Source organism: Capricornis sumatraensis, chromosome 11 (assembly GCF_032405125.1).
Source record: "Capricornis sumatraensis isolate serow.1 chromosome 11, serow.2, whole genome shotgun sequence".
Classification (NCBI taxonomy): domain Eukaryota; kingdom Metazoa; phylum Chordata; class Mammalia; order Artiodactyla; family Bovidae; genus Capricornis; species Capricornis sumatraensis.
This window is the reverse complement of record NC_091079.1, coordinates 39,520,215-39,546,686: the sequence shown is the minus strand read 5'-3', so window position 1 is coordinate 39,546,686 and position 26,472 is coordinate 39,520,215. Positions and strand designations below refer to the sequence as shown.

Genomic DNA, 26,472 nt, shown 5'->3' with positions numbered 1-26,472 from the left:
CCCTACACAAGTTAAATGAGCTATGGCCTGCAGAGTGTTCAGCATGTGCTGAGCTGATCCCATGGTACTGGATCACACCCTGGGGAAGGACCACACATGGGACTAAAGACAGGTGGGCAGCTTGTGAACCGCTTGGCAAATCTGGCTGAGGAGTCACTCTGCGAGCAGCAGTGCAGGTAGTAAGCAAGGGCATGGGAACAGTGGGGTTCCTGGTTGAGAAAATCAACCTGAAAGTCCTATGTATTTGGAAGGAATCTGGGGGCCAGTGAGGGGGGCACAGGTACAGCCGTGGAGGAGAGAAGCAGATTCAAATATCAATACAAACAAGAGTGTAAGACCAGTGATTTGCACAGACGTGGACTTAGAGCCTGTCATACAGAATGAAGTAAGCCAGAAAGAGAAGAGCAAATATCAGATATTGACACATACATGTGGAATCTAGAACACCAGTACAGATGAGTCTATGGACATAAGTTTGAGCAAACTCTGGGAGATAATGGAGGAGAGAGGAGCCTGGTGTGCTGCGGTCCATGGGGTCACAAAGAGTCGGGCATAACTTAGCAATTGAACAACAATAAAGACACAGACATAAATAACAAACATATGGACACCAAGGATATAAAGTGGTGTGGGATGAATTGGGACATTTGAATTGACACATATACACTACTGATGGTGTGTATAAAATAGGTAACTAATGAGAACCTGCTGTATAGCACAGGCAACTCTACGCAGTGCTCTGATTAATGGTCTATATGGGGAAAGAGTGAAAAAAAAGAGTGGATGTATGTGTATGTATAAAGTTGATTCACTTTGCTGTACACATGAAACAAACACAACATTGAGAATCAGCTATACTTCAGTTTTTTAAAAAAAATATGGATCCTTGGCAGGATATGAAAGGAAGCAGAGAAACAGGCTATGGACTCAGAAGGAGGATGAGAAACAGAGGATCCAGAAAGAAGAGGGGAGGTGATACAAAAGAGGGAGGGGGAAAGATGACAGTGTCGCCAAGAGCAGAACAACTCTAAAGAGAAATGGGAAATCCAGGTCTAACCATGTCCCTGCATTTGGTGGCTAGTTTCATAAACGCTTTTAGCTATGGCTTCTCAAGTCTTCTATTTGTTGAAAAAGCCCCATCCCTCTTCCTACACTTTCCATCTTCTGGACATACTTCTGGCCGTAGCTCCCTGGACCCCGGGGATGATGTTTAATGAACCTTTCGTTCCCATATTTCCTGAAAGATGGATTCCTCAGCCAGCACTCTCCAACCGGAATGTAATACAAGCCACATCGATCACCTCTGATTTCCTGAGTCACCTTTCCAAAGTACAAAGAATAGATGAAATTAATTGTAACAGCCTTTGTGAGGATGACTGACATACAACAAGCTGCATGTATTTAATATCACCACAATCAAGATACTGAAAAATTCACTTCAACCAACTGGCAATTTATATTTAAATTACTAAACATGAATGATACTTCTACAATTCTCTAAAATTGCAGGTTGCATAATAATTCTTCTAAGAATATTAAGTTCACTGTAAAATTAATTCATACTAATGAATAGCCAAAGTAGCTTTGATGCTTTCAGCAACCTGAATTTTTCAAGGCAAAAAATTAAGAAAGCCGCATATAAAAATAAAGGAAAACCTTCTTTTTGCTTAAATCAATTTTTAAATTTATTTTAAATAAGTATCAATTTGGTTGACATGATTTTGGCCAACCCTGCTAATGGCCCTTACCCTTGCATGAAGCATTTCAATTACATTCATTAGATTGCTCTGACCTCAAGAGTCTTGCATTTCAGAAACAACATCAGCCACTGCCAACTTAGTTCATACACTCCATTCTGATTAGGATACTATTCAATGTTTAGAGACATTTTTAATTTCAACTCTAATTGGTTTTCATTGGGTTCCTTTTCATATTATCAATTAGTTCCTTAAAACTGTGAATGCCTAAGTTCATTGTTATCCATATCCATTGAAAAATCAGGGGAACTGAAGCAGGGTATTTAAAAACCTGAGATGGTACAACCATGTCTCATGGTCCAGTAGGAAAAATGAATGGAAAATTGAGATGAGGACATAAACTGTAAAGACCAGAAACGAGGGCACCTGCCAGGCTCTGGCACACTGCAGTATTGGGTTTTATGTTGGCAGAGGTGTGGGGATTCGAGCTTGAGTCCACTGGGCCAGAGCTGCGGGTGGACAACAAAGAATCCTGACAGGTGCACCACAGAGAGGCCACAGTGATTGCATCCAAGCTGGGTGCTTCTTGGTTCAATGCCTCGGCCTATCTCCAGTGGACTAGGAACACAGGACCAGCATGCCTTCAGACAGATCCATCTCCTCCACTGTGATGATTCCTTCTTGGCTGAGCTTCCCCTCGTCATGGGCACACACTCTTCCAGTCACTCAACATCTCCACTTGCACATCTCTACCTGCCCATGCCCAACGCCAAGAAAGGAATTATGGCTTCAAGTGCCTTTAGTAAGGGAAATGATATGGAGGAGTCCCTGAGGGAATGCTTCCAGTTCCTCATTTCATCAGGATGCTCTCCAGACATTTCATTTCAGAAGATGACATTCGAATACCCCAGAGTACTGTCTCTCTCTCATACATACACATACAGACAGACACACACATGTACACGTGTGATACAGATACATACTTGCATGTGAACATACATGTGTGCACACATGTGCACATATGCAGAGACACGTGCATATACATGTGTGCACACATGTGCACAGATGTGTGTGTACATGCATATGTACCTGGACACATATACAGACATGTGTATGTGGACACACATACCTGTACACTTGCACATGTGTGTATATGTGTATAGGCACGCCTGCACATGTACACATGCCTGCAGCACATATGTACAGACATGTGCACACATGCATGAGCACACGCACATGTACAGGCATGCACATATACAGGCATGTGTGCACATTTATGTGCACATGCATGTGTACTTATACATGCATGTCACATATAGACATGAGTGCTTGACCGTGTGTGTACTGCACGTGCATATACATGTACACATACATGCAGGTTCATGCATATACATGCACATGTGCACACACACACAGGTACACATACTCTTTCATTCCAGAGACGAGATTAGGATTTAGCAAACCTGGAGTAGGGTCTAGAATCTGTACTTTCAAAAGTCTCAGAACTCCTTGGCCAGTTTTATTAACCACAAATCTAGACTAATTTTTGCTTCCCTCAACCTTTACAGCACTGGACTAGTCCTAAATGGGGAACATCTCTTCACATGCTTATTTAACAATTGTATATCACCCTTGGTGATGTCTCTGTTTAGATCTTTGGGCCATTTTTTTAATTGAGTTGATCATTTTGTTAATTGTTGAGCTTTAAGAGTTCTTCACATATCTTGGATCAGAGTCCTTTATCAGATATGTCTTTTGAAAATAAGTCTTCCCAATCTGCAACTTGCCTTCACAGTGTCTTGATGTTGTCTTTCACAGAGGAGAGGTCTTCAGTTTTAGAGAAGTCCAACTTCTCGATTATTTTGCCTTTGGTCACATATCTAGAAAGTCAGCACCATACTTACGATTACCTGGATTTTCTCCTATGTTGTCCTGTAGGAGTTTTATAGTTTTGTGTTTTACATTTAGGTCTACAATCCATTCTGTGTTAACAAAATCAAATAAACATGACATTAACTAAAATCTCTTCTTTAAAAATGAATAATTATGTGGGACCATTAATGAATGGTTTGAGATTCTGCATTGTCTTAGAGGAAATACAGTTTTACACCTATTACATATCAGAAACCAGTGCTCACAAAGCAAAAGTAATGAGTACAAAGCTGTCATCAATTAGTGGAAAGCCAGACTTTTAAACAGTATTACTTGTTTCAAATCCTTTGCTTACTGCCTGCCTTCGAAATACTATTAACATATCCTATTAGGAGTTCAAATGAACTTATATAGATATATTCAGTTTACATATTACTACATAACAAATTACTTCTATGTGGATGTTCATAACATCCATAGAAGCCCCAAATTGGAAACAACCCAAATACTCTTCACATAGTACATGGCCAAAAAGCTGGTGCAAGTGCACCATGAAATACTACTTAGAAATTAAAAGAGATAAACACCTAACTTGAGCAGCGACCTGGGTAGATCTCACTGGAGTGGGGAGTGGTCACAGTGTTAAGGGTTAGATGAGGAATTTCTATTGCAGACATTAAAAAGAACTATGTCTTGATTGTGATGGTAGTGATGCAAATCAACATACAGGGTATATTGTACAGAACTACACACACACAAATGAGTTCAGATGAACATGGATGAACGAGCTATGGCTGTTGGCGTTCCCCACACACTCATCACTAGCTGCTCCTCTACCTTATCCACAGACCAGCTAATACAACATATTCTTGGAACAGATCTTACTGTGGAGGTGACTGCCAATGACACCATGAGGTTTTATCCCTAGACCATTGATAATAAACAGTATTCAGCAGATATCAATCTGCGTGTGGGGCCACACAAATTTTTCATCACCGCAGAGACTGCAGTCTGTCCAAGCATTTATGGTTTACTTCAACAGCACACAAAAATCTGGTCTTGATAGTGTTTCCTCCTGGCTTCCACTGGCAGAATAGTGGTTACCTGAGGTGACGATCTTGGTTTGCAACAGAGTGCCTGAAAACGGTGTAAATCGACAGAAAGCTCAAGTGGTCAAACATGGCTTTGAATTGGTAGAACTTAGTCTGAAAAAGTTGCCTGAGGAGGATGAGTTCCAAGAACTGCAGGAGTAAAGCAAACTGTTCAAGCCTTGAATGCCAATGGCTGGTAGTGGTGAAGAATGAGAGGAACCAAGGCTTTAGCATTCTAAGCTCTTTGGCTGGAGCAAATCATAGCACTGCATCAGCAGAAACCTGCCACTCAGAGCAGTCCCATCTGCCAGCAGCAGAGAGGACTGAAACACTCTTGGATCATCAAGGTGGTCCATCTAACATAAGACTGAAGGCAGGAGGAGACGGGGGTGGTCGAGGATGAGACGGTTAGATGGCATCACCAACTCGATGGACATGAGTTTGAGCAAGCTCCAGGAGTTGGTGTTGGACAGGGAAGCCTGGTGTGCTCCAGTTCATGAGATGGCAAAGAGTCAGAGATGACTGAGCAACTGAACAACAAAGGAATTCCCTATGTAGGCCATTGATACTGATCATATCCTGAGATTTTTGCACTAGTATTACTGTGGAGAAACTTTTATTTCTTAGAGTTTGTTACCTGAGATGGTAGGCGGGAAAGCATGCAAATGCAAGGCAGCAGATGCCTCAGTGCCTGTCACTTGCAGGGCTGGAGGGGTCAGCTCCAGGGGAACTGATCACCGAAGGGAGACTTTCCAGAGGAAGAGTGGGAAATACAGCAAATGAAACCCTTAGTTTTGCTTTTCTACGCACTCCGTGGTGCACGTCGTGAGTCTTCACTCTGCCATGGCTCTCAACTGGCTCAGGGCACACAAGCTGAGAACTGCTGCTGGCCTGGTGTGGGTATGGACCCCATAGACCGCCTATGGAAACACGGCTCAGACCCATCTGTGCAACACTGTCTAAGCACTGAAGAACCTGTGACAGAAGGAATGGAATATTCCAGTTTCCAGAGGGAAGATTTCGGTGAGTGGAACATTCAGGAAGAAACTCTCCAGGGAACACTGGAGGCTATCTTCTTTAATAACTTTTTTTTATTTTTTTTTTAAACTATCCTGAAGGCCTTTGAGACTGTAGTTTAGCTGCATTCCAGCAGTGTCTCTTTGAGGTTGAACACTGGCCATTTACAGGGAATGTCAGGGAAATCAGCTCTGGGGTTGCAAAATGAAAGGTGGAATATGTTTTTCTTAAAACACGAAAGGTTTCAGAAAATACATTAGGTCATGTGGTTAGGGAAAACAGACTAGAAAAAGCTGTGAAGTTGATCTTGTGGGTTTAACAAAGCCAGGTGATTAAAAGCTGATTCATTTATTTTTTTTAAATGAGCTGTAAATAAGATTTATAATCTGTTTGACAGTACTGTGGCAATATCAATATCTGGTCGAGGTGCAGTACTATAATGATCTAAGATCTTACCCCTGGGGGAAGCTGGGGGAAGACTTCACAAGAACTATCTCTGCCATTTCCTTTGTGTCTATAATTATTTAAAAATAAACAAGAAGTTTAAAAGGTGGTTATTCAAATACAGCATCGCTACGCTAGCAGCGTCTCCAATGGACATTCAGTCTCACCTGCTTGAGACTGTAAGACTTACACCTTTCCCAGCTTCTCATCATCCTGGGTTGCTCATTTACTCTGAAGGATAGTTCAGGGAGGAGCCATAAACAGTATTTGATCTTCCTTTACCATCCTTGGAGCATCATCACTGATTAAACCATAATTTATGGTTCTATGTTGATTCAGCCATGAGCCAAATTTGAACCTTTTTGCAAATTTCCAGAATGTTCTGAGGGTCAGCTTCCTAAGCTGCTGATCGGTGACTATATCTCCAGCTCTGTCTTCCAGGGACTTCATGACTTCAGATACCCTTGCTTTGCCTCATTAGACTCTGGCCTCCTTGAGGTCAGAGATGACACTTGATCCTTAAAAGGAATCTACCCTGTATCATTCTGCATGAAAATACTTGGGTATACAGGAACTGGTGAGTTATGAGCTGTATGTGCATCTCCTCATCAGTATTCTGAGCACTTGACATTGAAATTTAGATTTCGGCAATGCCAACCAAGCAAGCTTTGAGCACAGATTATTTCTAACAAAGTATTATTTTCTACAAAGTACATTCAACTTTCTTTATGAAAGACTCAAATATTTTAAATGATCAGAATACTGTATCTTCAACATAAATATTGTTCTATAATTCCAAATATTGCAGAAATTTAAGAAGCTTTCAGATTTTTCACTTTATCAGTTAGTTATAAATGAAAACATTTACTGGTTTATCAGGGCTAGTTGATATACTCCTCCCATTCATTAAAATTCAACCCACCTTGAACTTTCCTTCAAAATATCCTAGAAAATGACAAAACCACTGGTATTACATAAACATATATTCCCTTAACAATCCAATAAACAGATCTAATAATGTTCTATCATGTCCTGATTCAGTATCATTCTGCTAAGCATTTATTGCTAATTCACTTTATAACAGGGTTTATTAAAAGTCATTAAAACCTGCAGCTGCATCCCTAATTATTTCCTAAATATAAAGACTGCTTTTATAAATGATCTTCTTGTTCAAAACACTGCCATACAGCTCACAAACTCTTTGTTGGGAGCCAGAGAGCTTTTATTCTTTAGGAAAAGAGATGCTAAGTAATTCATCAGATGCCAAACACTTTTTTTTTTTTTTGTCACATTTAGGCTTTGTTCCAAGTGGTCAACTTCAATGTTCATTAAGAATAGGTATATTGATAACATAGTCTCAGATTCATGCCCAGGACTTTTACCCACTGGTGTGTCATCCAATCTCTTAATGTGTATCTTTGATAAGCCTGAAAAAGCTCAGTGATTTGGCAAAGCTAAGCATATTGAAGTGTAGCTCGCATGCAAATAATCTGGAGACACACGTGGAAGGAAGAGAGTGTGTTTCATTTAGAGTTTGGTTAATTCTGCTCAGGAGAAAATAGCCTAGTGGGGTGAATTATATGCTTGTAAAAATAATGTAAATGATTTCTGTTGCTGTTATTCAGATGCTCAGTTGTGTCCAACTCTTTGCAACCCCATGGACTGTAACTTAGCAGGTTCCTCTATCCATGGAATTCTCTAGGCAAGAATACTGGAGTGGGTACCCATTTCTTTCTCCAGGGTATCTTCCCAACCCAGAGAATGAACCCAGGTCTCCCACACTGGGAGGCAGGTTCTTTACCATCTGAGCCTCCTGGGAAGCCCAAATTATTTCTAGCCTCCATTTAACTGATTATTTTATGATTTACTACCTTTATACATAACCAAAAAAAGAAAACTTCAGAAAAATTAAGTATGGATATGATTTAAAGAAATTTCATTTTCACTGGAAAAAAAAGACACACTGAATTCTATGTAAGAGAATTGCTTATTTCTCAAAACTGTTTTATACATTCATAGGCATGGCCAATGTATCAACACCCATCAATACTGTTAACAGTTGCCTGAAAAATGTAGGCAACTGTGATTTAGTGGGTAGGACAGTATGTAATTTGTATGCATATACTGCCCAGAATATGACCTAGAGGTACAAGGACAAAGGTTCCCAAAGGATATTTCAGGTGGAATAGTGACAGAACATAAGAGTAAACAGCCAAGTAGAATCACTGCAACTACTAAGAAACACCAGAAGTGTTCTCACCACAGAGCTGTGTTGACCGTTCATCTACACTGAGGTCATTGAATTTTATAACTGGCAGAAAGTAATTACTCCATTAGTCAAAAAGGCAAGGACAAAAATAGCCATGGTCACTACATTAATACTAGAGTAGTTGTTGCGTTCAGTCACTAAGTCGTTTCCGACTCTGCGACACCATGAACTGCAGCACGCCAGGCTTCCCTGTCCTTCACTATCTCCCAGAGTATGCTCAAGCTTCTGTCCATTGTGTCGGTGATGCTATCTAACCATCTCATCCTCTGTCTCCCTTTTCTCCTCCTGCCGTAAATCTTTCCCAGCAACAAGGTCTTTTCCAATGAGTTGGCTCTTTGTATCAGGTAGCCAAAGTATTGGAGCTTCAGCAGCAGTCCTTCCAATGAATATTCAGGGTTGATTTCCTTTAGGATTGACTGGTTTGATCTCGTTGCTGCCCAAGGGACTCTCAAGAATCTTCTCTAGCACTGCAGTTTGAAAGCATCAGTTCTTCCATGCTCAGCTTTCCTAATGGTCCAACTCTCACATCCATACATGACTACTGGAAAGGCCACAGTTTTGACTATATAGATCTTTGTCAGCAAAATGATGTCTCTGCTTTTTAATACGCTGTCTAGGTTTGTCATACCTTTCCTTCCAAGGAGCAAGCATCTTTTAATTTCACAGCTGCAGAGTAGCTGATTACTTCACAAAGAATACGTCTTACAAATCTATAATCAGATAATTTCTTGTAGCCATGAGTGACTGACTTACCAATGGTTGCCAAGTATACAGACAATGGCACAGAGATCCCACGCAGATAGCAGTTGACAGCATAGCTGCATTTCTCAAAGGCGGGGTACCCCTTCACATTGCTCTGCTCCCCTGTCCATATCTCCTAACCTCTGTGGGCCAGCCTTGCACAGACTCACTGATTCAACCCCCATGTTGATGCAAATGTGACTCCTTGAGTCAAAGTAGCTCCCGTGGATGTACCAAACCACTGACTGCATCAGTGATGAGGGGATACCGCCCACAGTTTGGTGGCACATCCTCTCCTGCACATTACTAGAGGCCTTTTAGGGTTCTGCAAGGTAACTGGCTAAAGGCACACTGTTGGCTTAGAAAACTTAATTGCCCACCAGAAACTTCCAGTCAGGAAGTTATCTGGAGAATCTGAGAGGCTGGAGAAAGGAATTTGAAAATCAGACAAAAACAAATTTCTGTTTGCCTGGCCTGGCTTGAAAATTCTAGTCATTCCCATGGAAGTTATTCAGCTCATGAGAGAGAGAAAAAGCGCTAAGGACACTTAGATTGATCTGAAGAACACTGCACTTATTTTTACCCTCAGAAATTTCTTTTAGCAAAATATGGAAGTTTTACATAAGATCTAATATCAATGAGATATAAAAATTATATAATGAAAAGACATTTTATTATTATTGAAGATCAATTGCAGCCTTTCAAGTAAAATCAACAACAGGTTACGTATCACCAGTGGAAGAAAGTTAATCTTCCAGTGACAAAAATGAGTAATTATTTGAATGTTTGATATATTTTACATGATCACTTAAAATGAATATATAATTTATTGGAAAAAATAAGATTTTAAATAGGTCTCTTCCCAACTATTATCTGTGTTTCTTTTAGATTTATTATGTAAGATATGATATTTTGGGCTTCCTTGGTGGCTCAGACAGTAAAGAATCGGCCTGCAATTTGGGAGACCTGGGTTCAATCTCTGGCTCAGGAAGATCCCCTGGAGAAGGGAATGGCAACCCACTCCAGTATTCTTGCCTGCAGAATCCCATGGACAGAGGAGTCTGGCAGGTCCCCGTCCATGGGGTCACACAGAGTCAGACACGACTGAGCAACTTTCACTTTCGCATTTTCTTTCATTTTCTCAAACTGGTAATATATCTTCAGGTTGCCCTGGTGGCTTACACGATGGAGAATATGCCTGCAATGCTGGATACCCAGGTTTGATCCCTGGGTGAGGAAGATTTCCTGGAGAAGGTAATGGCAACCCACTCCAGTATTCTTGCCTGGAGAATTCCATAGACAGAGGAGCTTGGTGGGCTATAGTCCACGGGGTCACAAAAAATTGGACAAGACTGAGAGACTAAAGCTATATTTCCACAGCTTCAGCAATCATTTCCATTTTGCCAGCTCTGAGCTGGACGTGTCAGGTTGTACCTCTTTCTGAAACCAAAGGTTCCTCCCCACCATGTGGTCCTTGCACCTGTTCCCCACTCAGCAGACACGTCCCAAGTCAGGTCTTACACCTTTCCTTCCAAAGATGGGTGTTTTATGCCCAAGTGCATTTGTATTTATCCAGCCCATGGCAGGTACTAAGCACATGACCTAGTTTGATTCATTTCCGATGTGCCAGTCCGTCACCCATCACCTTACCATTCAGTCTCAACTGACTCACTGCTCACCTTCACCTCAGGAGGTCAAGTTCTCATCACCTCAAACCTGAATCGCTGCAGCAGAATCAACCCTGGTCCTTTCTGACTCACCAACGCTTCTAAAATATGTAATTCAACATACGAGTACAACATCCACAAACCCTCCTATTTGTACAAGATTGTGGAAGTGAAAGTGTTAGTTGCTCAGTCATGTCTGACTCTTCAAACTCAAGAACTATAGCCTGCCAGGCTTCCCTGTCTGTGGGATTTTTTCAGGCAAGAATACAAGAGTGGGTAGCCATTCCCTCCTCCACTGAATAAGATTAAGATCAAGATAATCTGCAAGACCTTTCAAATCCTTGAGAATCTAAACCCTTCCAGTTCCTTAGACAGTAAAAGCAAAAGTTAGTAAAATACAATCACTCATTTGCTTATAATCACAATTTGAAGTAAGTGAAGCATGTAATCAATGGCACAAAAGATATTTCTTCTTTCCAAACCACCTACAAAGTATGGAAAATATGAAATATTGACACAAATCTTAATTTTGACTCAATGTACGGACACTCATTTATGGACTCATTACAGACCTCACTGTCTCACTTGTAAAACAGGAATCAGAATGTTTGCCTCAGTCCTGCTGTGAGATTCATAGGTAAGATGCCCTCAGTTCAGTTCAGTTCAGTCGCTCAGTCGTGTGCCACTCTTTGAGACCCTATGAATCGAAGCACGCCAGGCCGCCCTGTCCATCACCATCTCCCAGATTCACTCAGACTCACATCCATCGAGTCGGTGATGCCATCGAGCCATCTCATCCTCTGTCGTCCCCGTCTCCTCCTGCCCCCAACCCCTCCCAGCATCAGAGTCTTCTCGAATGAGTCAACTCTTTGCATGAGGTGGCCAAAGTACTGGAGTTTCAGCTTTAGCATCATTCCTTCCAAAGAAAACCGAGGGCTGATCTCCTTCAGAATGGACTGTTTGGATCTCCTTGCAGTCCAAGGGACTCTCAAGAGTCTTCTCCAACACCACAGTTCAAAAGCATCAATTCTTTGGCCCTCAGCTTTCTTCACAGTCCAATTCTCACATCCATACATGACCACTGGAAAAACCATAGCCTTGGCTAGATGGACCTTTGTTGGCAAAGTAATGTCTCTGCTTTTCAATATGCTATCTAGGTAAGATGCCCTAGCCTTTCACAAAACTGCTGAAGCCACAGAAGTGCTGAGTCTCACTGAGGATGAGAACTCAAGGAGGTTGGGTCACCTGGAATCTAGTCATATGGCCCACAAAAACCTCATATAACAGTGAAATACTCTAACTTTAGGACTTCCCAGAAATTTGCCACCATGGAAACAAAATATGAAATGGAAAATAAAAACACATTGCTTAGATGGATAGTAGGCAAGTTTTATTTTTCAGTAATCACTTAAAAGGATTTGTAAATAGAGAAAAAAGATGGACTTGGAAAGAAAAATGAACAGCCTGTGTGTTTGTGAATGTAATAAATTAGATGAACTACCCTCATCTTACTTACCTGAGCTCTAAAGGTCCTGACCAAGTATCTATTTGCTTATATGAGCTGTAATCAGAGGTGTATTCAGGCAATTAAATTAATCTGCTCTTAGGAGTTTTATTTCTTCAAGATTAAAATCAGACCAGAGAAACAAAGGATAAATAGTTGAGCTAAACTGGTATAGGCTTACCATTTGATAAATGAGGAAATATTATAAAAAACTGTGGGAATTAACATAGAAAAAAAAGCTCTCCAGCCAGAAGTGCTATTATCCACATTGGTCTCTGGCTCTGTGTGTCCTCTGGATATTAGTCATTTCTGAGTAACAAACTGAAAGGATGCCTACAAAGCTGGGGTGTCTTAATTACACTGAGGCCACATTATGAACATTTCATCTTGTTAATTAAACATTCTGCAAAAACAAGCTTTTAGAGAGACCACAGCCTATGAGCCCACCTACCTGAGCAGTCTATCAATGGTAGATACAGAAACTGACCTAGAAAGCTTTGGTAACTTCTTCATGACACTGCAGTGGACAGTTGCTGTTCTTTCCACCTTATAATATAACCTCTCCCCTTTTCTTGAAAACTGCATCAAAACTTGTATTGGAGGTAGCTCTGCATTTAACAGACCATAGTAACAGCTGGTTCTCTGTTTTCCTCTTGGTCTTACAGTTCCCCAAGGTTTTCACCCCGTTACAGCTGCTATTGTGGGCTTCCCTTATGGTTCAGCTGCTAAAAAGTCTGCCTGCAATGTGGGAGACCTGGGTTTGATCCCGGGGATGGGAAGATCCCCTGGAGAAGGAAACGGCAACCCACTCCAGTACTCTAACCTGGAGAATTCCATGGACAGAGGAGCAAGACAGGCTGCAGTCCATGGAATCGCAGAGTCAGACAGGACTGCGCAACTAACTTTCACTTTTCACAGCTGCTATTGCAAGTATCAGAGGACAAAGAAAGGGAATAGCTGCCAGAAGAGACACATCATGGAACATTGTTGATCTGGCTTCATTCCTGCCTGTTCTTGGGACTTTTTTCCCACAATATTTTGACCAAAGAAATGGAGTGGTTATTTCTTCTCAGCCACTCCTCATTTTTAGAGATATATTTTCTTGTAAACTTCTAAAAGATATTAATATGAAGTTTTATTTTGCCAAGTCCTGATTCATTCTCCCACTTTTAGAAAGAGACAGAAAGGACTGGAAAAAGACTGACGAAATACGTCAGTTTTGGTTTTTAACAAATGGTACTGAAATCAGAGTAGTCATGGTCTGCAGCTCTGTGCCGAGTCCAGCTTGCAGTCCATTTTATTCCAATTAAATCAGGTAAAAACTAAGAGACTTCACCCAAAATCTGGTTCTGGATCAAATGACATTATTCTAATGACTTTTCAACCATTGCTTTTCTCCTCTTTTTTTTTTTTTTTTCTCTACTGTTTATTTACTTTTTCTTTTTTGGTAAATGATAACAAATCAAACCAAAAACTTATCATCATTGTATCACTGACTAGACAATTATATAATTTTCCATTTCCAGTTCAGTCAAGTAGTTTAACCACCAGACTATATGGAAACTGACTATAACACCAATGGCAGTTTAGATTTCTCAACCTTACTCTTGATGTATTTTTAGTGATACTCTAGAAACCTATACAGACCAAATGCTTATCAATTACATTTTTTAAAAATTATAGCCACTTTTAAAACTGCAACTAGTGGGAAAAAAATAAATCATGAGATGTTACTTAACTGGAGATTTCCTGAATACCTATGAATAGAATCTGGACTAAACCAACACCACAGCATTTCCAGGGTCGCCCATGGAACAGCCCCACACTGTCTACCCTTCACTCCATCTTTACTAGTTGGTGAAGCAAGACAAATTGCTTTCTGGATGTATTATCAAATGTTGAATTTTTAAAGAGCACTTAATCCTATGAGCTTCCTTATTAGTATAACTAATGGTAAACATTACTTCTCCTTTACAGACCAGAAAATTATGACAAAAATGCAGTGGTTGATTCACTTCAGGTCAAAATGAAAGTACAGTTGACCCTTAAACAACATAGGGTTTAACTGCATGGGTCCACTTATACCCAACTTTTTTTCAATGAATACATTTAAATTTTTTGAGATCGCTGATGATCTGAAGAAATGCATAGCCAAAAAAAATCTAAAAAAATAAAAAAAACTTAGGCACATTATAAATACATAAAATATTCAACACACAGTGTCAATGGATCATTTATATTATTGTAAGGATTCTGGTCAGAGTAGGCAATTAGCAGTCAGTTTGTATGCATGTTGTGCTCAGTCATGTCTGACACCTTTGTGACCCTATGGACTGCCAGGCTCCTCTGTACATGGGATTTCCCAGGTGAGAATATGGGAATAGGTTGCCATTTCCTCCTCCAGGGAATCTTCCCAACCCAGGGATCAAACCCAGGTCTCCTGCACTGGCAGGTGGATTCTTTATCACTGAGCCACCTGGGAAAGCTATAGGAGGAGTCAAAAGTTACATATGAAAAAAAAAAGCCACCTGGGAGGAGTCAAAAGTTACATACGAATTTTTGACTACACAGAAAGCTAGAGCTCCTTACCTCTGCATTGCTCAAGGGTCAAGGGTAATTAAAATGAACTTGGGTGTCACGTTGACCTAGTCTTGCCTATTTGGTTTAAAGCACGATGTCAATTTTTGAATACTGTTTTTAAACGAAGTCCTCATTGCATTAAAATACTTTTTCCATTGAGAGATATAAGAAAATTGATGCTGAATTCCCAGGGAAAGACTATATTCCCTACATTTAAGCTCTTAAAATGCAAGAAGCATGTTGCCATATACTAATCAGAAGGGAGTTTCTTGAGGAGTGAAGGAATGATTGCTATAAGAGATGACATAATAATTCAAAGATATAGCACTTAAGTTTCCAACATACTCCCAAGAGCACCGTATTGAGACTTTCCAATATTCCAGTATATGCATCTCTTCATTTATTCCACAAATACCTAGATGTCAACAATATGTAGAGGACTGCATCTTAATTGGTAGATAAAGCACCCCGTGTTAGGTAGAAGAAGTTGAGCAGTGGGTTGAGTGGCTAGCCCAAGCTCTTATGACCAGCATGCCAAGAATCCACATGTCCTGACTGCCAGGCAAGTCTTGTCCTGCTATATGATGATGTATAACACACTTCATGCTGCAGGGTGCTGTCTCTTTCCATGCATGCCGTGCACAACTCATTCTGCCAAGCTAAACAGGAAGAAAATAAAAACGAGAGGTCTCTCATTTGTGTGCCAGTCTATGACTCACTGGAGGCGAGATAACTCTAGAAATAATTTCTGGCTTAGGATACACTTTTCTTCAGTGGCTTTTGCCTTCTTAATAGAATTTAGTGAATAACCAGATTTCTTGCCTAGAATCTTTTAATCAGTATGAAAATAACAACCAATTATTGAGGGACTTCTTAAATTCCAAAACAATCATCTCTTCTTTTACATTTTTTGTAAACATGTATATAACTTGGTTCAAACCCAAGCAAGCAATTTCAAAGGCAAACTGTGGACCTTCCAATCCAATAGGATCTGATGGTCAATAATCACACTGAAGTGAAGTGAAGTGGCTCAGTCGTGTGTTAATAATTAGATGGTCTAAATAATAATACTGACTGATAAGTGTTTCTATAATATTTGTATAACATAAAGGTTCAAGCCAGAAATCTCTGTCCCACTCTCATGCAGACCATTTCTTGTTAAAAGAAGAAAAGTAACTTACCAGATTCCAGAACTCATTTCAAATTATCCTGTGTTCCTATATACACTTTCCATTGTCCTCATTATGCAATTCTACTTCACTTTTCTCCTCTGAGTCTCAAGTAGAAGCAACACAAAAACACTGACCCCCACCAACAGAACTCCTTCCTCTGAGAAGGGATGTTGAGTACTGTGTCTGATACTTCTCAAACTTTATGCATCCTTTTTTGGTAACAGACCAAAAAAAATCAGGAAAAAGAGCTGTTTTAATAGGATATGGATGTCCTATAATTAAGTATTGATTTCTCTTTATAGATAAGGGATTCTGTGCAAACAGAAGTATGATTGCATTAGCCCACCCACTCCTTTTGTGGAGTCAGGGAGACTGGGGGCAGTTAGAGATTATAATTTACATAGGCACTAAATTGGTTTACAAAATGCAATGGCATTTCCCCACAGATAAGGAGAGCTTCCAGGCAGCTTGCCTGGGCTTGGAAGGGTGAATCAGTTCTTTATCTCTGTGATTGAATCTCTAGAGGGATGAGCCCAAGATAACTTTTATTTTGTGCTGTTTCTGTCACACATGGAGAAAGCCTGCCCCCTCTGCCACTGAGAAGGTAACTGCGGCCACGTGCCCACAGGCCTGCTTCCATCTTATGCTCTGCTGACCAGGCATTCTGTCTGTGCTATTAATTGACAACCACACTCAGAGTCTAGCAACAGGCTGCAACTCTCTTAAAACATGATTAATTAGTATATGTAACAATTTCATGTTCATATCTTCCAGATTAGGGGACAAAAACAAACACACAAAAGCAGGTTTGTCAGGGGCACACCGCAGGTCTCCTGGCAAGGATTCCAAATCAATAGTGCATTTTTCCTCCTGAGATTGCCGTTTCTGACCCATATAGGGCAATAGAGCCCCCAAGGAGCTCCATGACGCTGACACCACTCTCCCTTTCTGCTAAGTAAGCAGGTTTGTGGTAAGTGGCAAGTGACAGTTAAGAACAATTTGTCCCTAGAGTGCAGTTTCTGTTCTCAGTCAACGCAAAACAAGGGCCCTTCAGCATACTGGCCAATGCCATCTTAACTGCCTTCAAGGATTTGAGTGATGAAATTGAAAAACAGGGCAGTATGGATATGTATTTTATGATCGATTATAGATGCCCTATGAAATTCAAAGGAGAACCTGAAGAACTGTGCTTTTTCAAAAGGGCCAACTCTCCCCACAGGGCTGGTCGTGCTCACAGCATCACATGTGTTCAAAGGGTTGTCAGAGTCATTCCTGCCAAGCCCTGCTCTCCACTAACTGGATGTGCTTGGTGGAACCCAGCGAGCCCTTAGTGAAATGTCAGGCGTGGGCTATAAATCTGTGCCTTTACCCTGTGAAGCCCTTTTCTTAAAGCAGAATGCTCATCAAGGTCACTGCGAAAGATTGCAGTTCTAAAGCTACAGAAGTAAGAGTCAACAGAAAATAGATTTCATAAACACTTTAAAGCTTACGGTTCGTCCAAAATCTCTTGGCCCCCTACCACTTTGTGGATTTCAGTGACAAATGCATTTTCATAGGACTAAGAATGCTTTGGAAACCTGTTCTCCTAAAAAGGCACACTATAGCTTCTCATTTTCTGCCTTCTGGCAGATCTGGTTTGAGTAAGCAGTCTTTAGAAGGCTAGAAAGACAACACTGCATAAAAATGTGTGTATTTCTGTAGGTTAAGATCCACAAGTGTAAGTACACTCTGGATTGGGGTAGAGAGAGGGACCGGGTGTACAGTTTGGCACATTATATTCATATAAAATATAATAGACCAGATGGTGAAACCATCACTACTAGTAACTTTTTGAGTCTTGCATACTATGTAATACAAACAGGATCACTTTAAACTACATGCATAACACCAAGAGGAAAAAAAAAACCTTACAAGATGCCACATTGTATTCATTCGGGGGAAAACAGGGACAAAGATTCAAAAAGATACTAGATCATCAATAAAACTTTTCCAACTAAAATTTTACTATATTTTATAGGCTTACACACACACACATATCATTTTTAATATTCTTGTCACGTAAAGGACTTCAGATAAGTAAAACATCCAACTACTTTACTAGGTAAAATTTTCCCAAAGATCATTACACAGGAACAACCATTTAAAAATCAAACTGTTTATCATCTTAATCCACAAGGAAAAAATAATACTGTTTTAATCTTTCTGTTAAAATCTTGCGGTGGGCGGGGGGGGGGGGCGGTCACTTGAGTTACAAACAAGCAGTAATAATAGTATTAACACTTACCGGCCGAGTAAGGAATTAGAATCTTCCAGTTTCTCTAACGCCAGGTTGGGAGTAGGTCTAGAAGCTCCTCTCGCAAAGCTATTTCCAAAACAGGTGCAGCCCGCTCGGGAGCATCCTGTTTATTTGGAGCAGCGCGGGCCTCCTCAGAGCGCTCGGACCCAGTCTGCGGAGCCCATGGTTCCCAGAGGCCGGACAACTTCGGCCTCTCTGGGCCGCCGGTGCTCCTCCGGCCCCTGTCGACAATTTTCCTGGAAGTTGCTGCCGAGTTTAATCTGTGGATCAGGTGAGCTTCTCTGAGCCCTGCGCAGGGGTCGCAGCAGGCAGAAGAAGGTCCCTTTCGGTCTGTCACGGCCGGCCAGGGGGGTGCCGGGGCATCGGAGACGAAGCCCCTTAGCTGCTCCTGGCTGGGAGCCGGGCTGCCTTCGGCGACGACGGCGGCAGCGAGGACCGTGGCGGCGCAGTGGGGTCCCGGCTGTGGCCCGGTCCAAAGACGCTGTCCATCCCCGCCGGTGCTGAAGTGCGGGCCCGAACCCCAGGCCCGGCCCCGCGCCGCACTTTTCCCCACCGGCGAACGCGATCGGTTAGCTGTTCTTTCAGGCTCGCCTCCCCCGGCGCTTCTTACGCGGCAGGGCTAACCGGCTTTCCAAGATAACGGTCTCATGTTTGTCTGGGGGCACCGCTTCCGGACAGCATCTGCCGTTGGAAGCAGAAATCCGTGGGAAATCAGTTGTGAGCCTCTCCTGACTTTTCAGTGGCCGCGAACGAGTTTCCTGATGCTAGAAATGAACGGGAGCGCACGCACACGCGCGCGCACACGCGCGCACGAGAGAAGGAGGCGGGGAGAGAGAATAAATATAGATTATGTACCGTGGAAAATCCAGCGCTTCTGTGGGTCTCTAATTACATAAGATGGAAAGGGCTATTTCGGAAGACTCCTCAATCTCCATCACCCATGGTGGGTGGGGGGCGTTCAGATTCTGAGAAGCGCCTTGTGAAATTCCCAGGTTAGACACAGCACGGAGACCCTCTGAGCAGAAACGACAGGTTACTGTTCAATGAAAACACAGAAAATGAGAAAAGAAAAAGAAAGAAAGAAAAGGCCGCGATACCTTGTAAAGCGTTGCTAACTGGCTGGAAATCCTGGCCGAGCCTCTGGGAGGGGTCGGGCGGGACGCGGACGCGTGAGCGCGGGGCTCTGAGCCGGGGAGGCAGCGATGAGCGCCGGGCGCAGGCTCCTTCCCCGAGGCCGGGTTGGCGCGCGTCCGCAGCCCCGGGCCCTGCAGGGCAGCGGGGGAGGCGGTCTCTCAAGGACCGATCGGGGGACGATAAAGTCAGCGGGAAAGATCGGCCGTCCCCGCCCTTCTAATGCCGGAACGCAGCGCAGCCTGCAGGTCCCGGCTCGGGTTTCTGCTCTTTAGCCTGCTTCTGCTCGCTGCCCCCAGGCCTCGCCGACCCGCGGCGCGCAGACCCCACCTCTGCCCGCGGCACTGGCTCTCACAGCTGCCGACCCCCGCACCAGGAGGGGCGGCGCAGGGGTCCCCGGGACGGCCACCGAGGGCTCCGCCGCCCACATTCGGCCCCCGGTGCGGACGCGCGTGGGGTGAGGCGGGGGACCGAAATTCACTACGTTGGAACTGCTAGAGAGCTGATCAAAATTACGACCAAGGACTCATAGAAAAGAGGGAAAGTGTAGCTGGGGGTGAGGGTCGTACCACTGGGCACCTCTCCAGGCACTGAGATTACGAGTGTCGTTTTCCGCGCCCGGAGATTGTTGGAGACCTGGGAGGGAACTCAACAGGGAAGGACCAGGTGTGGAGTGAGGGCGCTGGAGATAAACGCGAATTTCCTGACTCGGGTCCCAGGCCCTCCTCGCGGCCGGGCGTTCAGAGTCCTCGTGCCGGATGCCGACAGCAGAGGGAGTCGTGGACGCAGCGCGGTCCTCCACGCCGGCGCGGGGTATCCGAGCTAAGGGGCTGGCGCCCCGCGTCCAGAGGGCTCCCCCAGGAACTAGGGGTGGGGGACGGCGTGGAGGCGGCAGCCAACGCGGCTCCGGTTGGCTCCCTCAAGGCTAAACGGAACTGGACCGGGGATCACCTGGGATGGAAATCAGACAGGCTCGTTATTCACCCCGGGAAGTCCACGGTTTCCTTAGACTTTGAGCCACCTCTCCGCCGCCTGGGCTCGAGCGGGTTCCCGCGAGGGCGCGTGGGGCGCTGGGGCTGGAGACGCGCAGGGGAGGCGGGTTGAGGGGGGCGCGGCGGCGGGCGAGGGTCCGACTCACTACAGGCCTCCAGTACCCGCTGAGCTGCGCTGGGGAACCTGCTCGTTCGGTAGGAAGGGGCGCGTCGCCCGCCCTCTATCGGGCCTTTGACCAGGGGCGCTGGTGACTGGGGCGCCGGTGGCTGGGGCGCTGGTGGCAGGTACGGAGGGAGCTCTCACACCGCGTCAGATGGAGCCATCCCGCCTTCACTAGACCCGCAAAGCTACTCAGAACGTTGTTACTTGGGGCGAATGTGGAAGCGTGTGTTTTGCTTTAGGGTCCGTGTGAAAGTAGACGGATTGCTGGGGATCTTGGTAAACGAAGTTTCTCTTTTCCTTGGACACATGCGTCTCTAGTGTCTGCAGAGACACGTTGTGTCATCCCCACAGACAAGCTTCACAAAGTGCGGATTTTGTGAGAGGACAAACACATCGCTTCCAGGTTTGGGGAGCTCGGACTGTTTGGGGAGCAGGTGGGTGAGAACGCTTTTCTCCGCAGAATTTAACCCGCTTGATGCGATTGATGGCATCTGTTATCTTCTCCCGACAAGTAGAAACAAGAATAATCGCAGAAATTTAACACATCAGATAAAAGAACCATATTTAAATAAGACTCAGGGCACAAAGATGTGACTAATTAAATCATTTGCCACTAATTAAATCAGACCTGGAGGGAGAGATTGCCTTTGCCGGGCTGGTTGACGGGGACTCACAGTCTCTCAGAGTCTTTTCCCCTGCCTCTGTCTCTGCCAGAAAGAGAAAAAAGAAAGTGTTGATTAATTTGAACTGTCAGTCCCAGTAAGATTTAGTTTGATGTCTTTTTTTTGGGGGGGGGGGAAGGAGAAGCAATATCTACTCCAAATTTTCCTCATCAAGTTGTGTAACCAGTTATGGAAATTAACATGATAGAAATTAAATGCAGTCTAACATCTGATGCTCCAAATGAATATAAATAAACTACACAAACCAGGGAACAGATAAACTGAGATGAACATGAATTATTGAAAGAAAGTTCACCCTTAAAGCAGTTTCTTAAGGTTCATTTTAGATGCTAAATTTTGTTATTATTTTTATAATATAAGCATAGTAAAATGTGAATGTAAATCTTCAAAGCAATACAATCTATGAAGCATAATTTTCACAAGAACCTGCCTCTTGAGAAATCTATATGCAGGTCAGGAAGCAACAGTTAGAACTGGACATGGAACAACAGACTGGTTCCAAATAGGAAAAGGAGTACATCAAGGCTGTATATTGTCACCCTGCTTATTTAACTTATATGCAGAGTACATCATGAGAAATGCTGGGCTGGAAGAAACACAAGCTGGAATCAAGATTGCCAGGAAAATATCAATAACCTCAGATATGCAGATGACACCACCCTTATGGCAGGAAGTGAAGAGAAACTAAAAAGCCTCTTGATGAAAGTGAAAGAAGAGAGTGAAAAAGTTGGCTTAAAGCTCAACATTCAGAAAACGAAGATCATGGCATCTGGTCTCATCACTTCATGGGGAATAGATGGGGAAATAGTGGAAACAATGTCAGACTTTATTTTTTGGGGCTCCCAAATCACTGCAGATGGTGATTACAGCCATTAAATTAAAAGATGCTTACTCTTTGAAGGAAAGTTATGACCAACCTAGATAGCATATTAAAAAACAGGGACATTGCTTTGCCAACAAAGTTCCGTCTATTCAAGGCTATGGTTTTTCCAGTGGTCACGTATGGATGTGAGAGTTGGACTAAGAAGGCTGAGAGCCAAAGAATTGATGCTTTTGAACTGTGGTGTTGGAGAAGACTCTTGAGAGTCCCTTGGACTGCAAGGAGATCCAACCAGTACATTCTAAAGGAGATCAGTCTTGGGTGTTCATTGGAAGGACTGATGCTGAAGCTGAAACTCCAATACTTTGGCCACCTCATGTGAAGAGTTGACTCATTGGAAAAGCCTTTGATGCTGGGAGGGATTGGGGGCAGGAGGAGAAGGGAATGGCATAGGATGATATGGCTGGATGGCATCACCGAATCAATGGACATGAGTTTGAGTTAACTCCAGGAGTTGGTGATGGACAGGGAGGCCTGGCATGCTGCGATTCATGGGGTCGCAAAAAGTCGGACATGACTGAACTGAACTGAACATCTGATGCTCCAAATGAATATAAATAAAGTACACAAACCAGAGGACAGATAAACTGAGATGAACATGAACTATTTAAAGAAAGTTCACCCTTAAAGCAGTTTCTTAAGGCTCATTTTAAATGTTAAATTTTATTATTATTTTTATAATATAAGCATAGTAAAATGTGAATGTAAATCTTCAAAGCAATACAATCTATGAAGCATAATTTTGACAAGAAAACTTTGTACCCTAGTATGATTACTGTGAAAGTGAAACTAGGTCCTTCAGTCTCACTGTTTACAAAACTAGAATACAATGGCCACCCACTCAGCCCACCCTTCACACTGTAGGAATCTTAGAACACTGTATTAGTTTGTGAAACGTTTTGGAAACAGTTCTTTGGAAGAGGGAGTTTGAAATGCATATCAAAACCTCTATATGCTATGATATAAAGTAACAGTCATTGTATATGAAACTCAGACACTGGCTGAGTTGAGCCATTTTGACTCCATAAAATGTTTGCTAACCTCGCTGAGTTACCATATGCAAATAATGTGTGTAAAACATCATATATCCTAATATATTTCTGTAAAAATAGGTTATATTATCATCTATGGAATATCCCTTGGTTGTGATTTCTACACGTCAGTTTCGAGAGTGGATTGGTAAATTTAGGGTTTCTGGTTTTGGTGAACATATTTTTCTTATTTGCTTCACTTTGTGTCTCCTGTTAGAAAGATAGGGTTACATGAATTCAATACTCACATCTGAATCCTTCTCACTTCATGGTTTCAACATGGCCAGTATGATTTCAAGCTGATTTTCTTTATTGTATTCAAGTGCAGCTAAATATTAATACTTAACCATTACTAAATATTTCTGAATTGGAACAGTGATCCTATTTACTTACTTCTGTGGGTTTTCTAATGAAGTGCTGCTGAGGGTACATTGTTTTGCCCCTTTTCATTTAAGACGCCTCCCTCAAGGGGTCTTACTTTACTTAGCCAAGGTGTTCTAGGCTACTGAGTCATCACCAAATAAGTCTAGAGGACTTCCATGACAAACGGAAACTATGATGGAACAATCAGATCAGACATACAAACATGGAGTCAGGTGGTCATGGAGGATCTGGGCTCAGACTTGGTCCTACCTCCACCGAGAACTTCAACATTCTCTGAACTGCTCCAGGTGTAAGTACACCACCAGATGTACTTGGAACAGCAACTGACAGCTGCAGCCTTATTGTCTCAAGGTGACCTCTGGCTGTGAAGCCTTTCAGACCCAACCATCCTTGTTTGACAAGCAGCCTACTCCTCACCTGCTGTTTACTCTTGAGAAAAAACTCATGGAACCAACAGTAACCTTGCAATTTTTTTTTATTTTTCCTTTATAAGCCTCCCCCATTTTGAAGTCAGGGGAACACAATTCAAATGCTTCTTGAATCTGTGTCTCCTGGGCTTTAGTCCTAACAAATAAACACCTTTTTATTTCAACTGGGTCTCCATTGCTCAGATCTTGGCTAATAGCTTCATGTGCATTTCCCTCTGTGATAGTTGAGCTCAGCTGTCTCCAGCTACAGGAAAAAGGTGAATGTATTAAATAATTTCAGAATTCCACTCACCTCAGATTAATTGAAGTGCGAAGATCCATTGGTTGGCTTAATGTGGTTTTTGTTTCAGTGTGTGGGAGGCAGGAGAGGGGAGGGAATGGTGTCACAAGAGAGGTTAGAAAAACTCAGGAAATTAACTGGAACTGCCTGGAAGGGAGATTTCATTTTAGACAGTGTAGGTTGAACACTGAGCTTTTTATTTTTTATCTTTCTTTTTAAAACAGGAAGTTCAGTCTGACTTGCCTCAAAAAGAATGCTACTTTCTGCTACGTGGGTAAGATACTAGACTATGTGGGTAAGATACTAGACTGTCTTGAGTCTACTTCATTTCAAAATGGAAATAATGCAAGCTACTGAGTAGCCTTGGTAGATAGCCTGTGGCTGGGGCTCCAGGTATGGCGCATGCCCCTCCCCACCTCTTGGACAGACAGAAACAATGCCTGGGAGGACTTTCTAGTTCATTCACATCAAGCAGGGGACACAGCTTTATTCGAAGTGCATCCATGTAAATAGAACTGTTACAAGGATGTAGAGATCGCAGAGCAGGTTTTCAGTGCTGTGGAAATCACCCACACGTCATCAGATCCTCCATGGTGGCAAGTTCCTAACTGCTGACAAAAAGCAAAACCATCTTCAAAGGGCCTCCTGCTGATTCAACTTGTTTACAACAGCAAATATTTTTACACTGGCCAGTGACATACATTCTTTCTAATAAGCATGCATACATGGAGAGCAGCCCTGCTCTCCGGGCAGTGGAGCGGGGTGGCGGCGGGGGGGACTCATGATGGCCCAGGAGAAACTGACAAGGGAACCACTAATGGCGTAACTGGGCTTCCCTGATGGCTCAAGTGGTGAAGGATCTGCCTGCAACGCAGGAGATGAAGAAGACATGGGTTCAGTCTCTGGGCCAGGAAGATCTAGAGAAGGAAATGGCAACCCACTCCAGTATTCCTGTCTGGGAGATCCCAGGGGCAGAGGATCCTGGCTATATAGTCGATGGAGTTGCAGAGATGGACATGACTGTGTACCCACACACACTTGTGCTTTATACAAGTAATTTCCTTAAAAAAAAAAAAAAGTGTGTGTGTATGATGGTGCATGCCTGTGTCTATATGTCTATATATGTAGATAAGAATAAATAAATATGACATTGACACCTCTAGCTGGTGCCCAATCATTTACAGAAAAATGTCTTGGAAATGTTAGCTCGAGAGTCTCATTTACAGCTGTTCTTCTTTCTCTTTTCCTTGTACTGCCTTCTTTTGGGACCCATCTGATTAGACTCCTCTGTCAAAGTCACCAGTCCTTGCTTTATTTCCAACCCATCAGTCACCACTCTGCCTTCACTGTGTTCAGCTCTCTTACCAGACTCCAGAGCATGCTTGCAACCCACTTGGTGAGTACATCCCTGAAACTCAATACCCCCAGCTTCTGTGAAGTTGTTCACACTTGAGGCTGTTCTTCCCCGGTCTTCCCTGCTGGTACCTTCATGCTCAAACCCCTTCACTTTGAAAATTCACGTGACTTAGTTCTTGGGTCTTGCCTCTTCTGACTCTGTCATCTCTGCTTAAGTGATCTCATCCAGTCTCAAATGCCACCACTCTTAATATCATTTATATGACATTGACTCTTAAATCCATCCACTGAGCTCCAAATATACAGAGATACGAGTTGCATATTTGAGATCGTATTTCTAGACATCTCAAACGTGACCTGCCTGAATCAGCACGGAGTCGTCACCCCAGAAAAGCTGTTTCTCTGACCACAGTCTTCATGGAGTAAATGCACCCCCCACCCTCACGCTCAGTTAAAGCTCACAGTCAACAACCCACGTCTCAGTGTATGTCCTCCCTCCCCCACATGTCCAAGCAATCAGCAAGGACTTTTGCTTTTGTTCCTAAAATATTTCCAACCCACCCCCTTCCTCTAGGATAACATTTTTGCTCTGGCTCAGGGTCGCTAGGAGTCAGACACAACTGAGCGACTTCACTTTCACTTTTCACTTTCATGCATGGGAGAAGGGAATGGCAACCCACTCCAGTGTTCTTGCCTGGAGAATCCCAGGGACGGGGGAGCCTGGTGGGCTGCCGTCTCTGGGGTCACACAGAGTTGGACATGGCTGAAGCGACTTAGCAGCAGCAGCAGCGAGG

General features: G+C 43.0%; 1 pseudogene; it reads left to right on the top strand.

The window, feature by feature from the left end:
• Positions 1–4,359: 4,359 nt before the first annotated feature.
• LOC138088300 (alpha- and gamma-adaptin-binding protein p34 pseudogene) lies at positions 4,360–5,063 on the top strand (annotated as a pseudogene).
• The last annotated feature ends 21,409 nt before the right edge of the window (positions 5,064–26,472 follow it).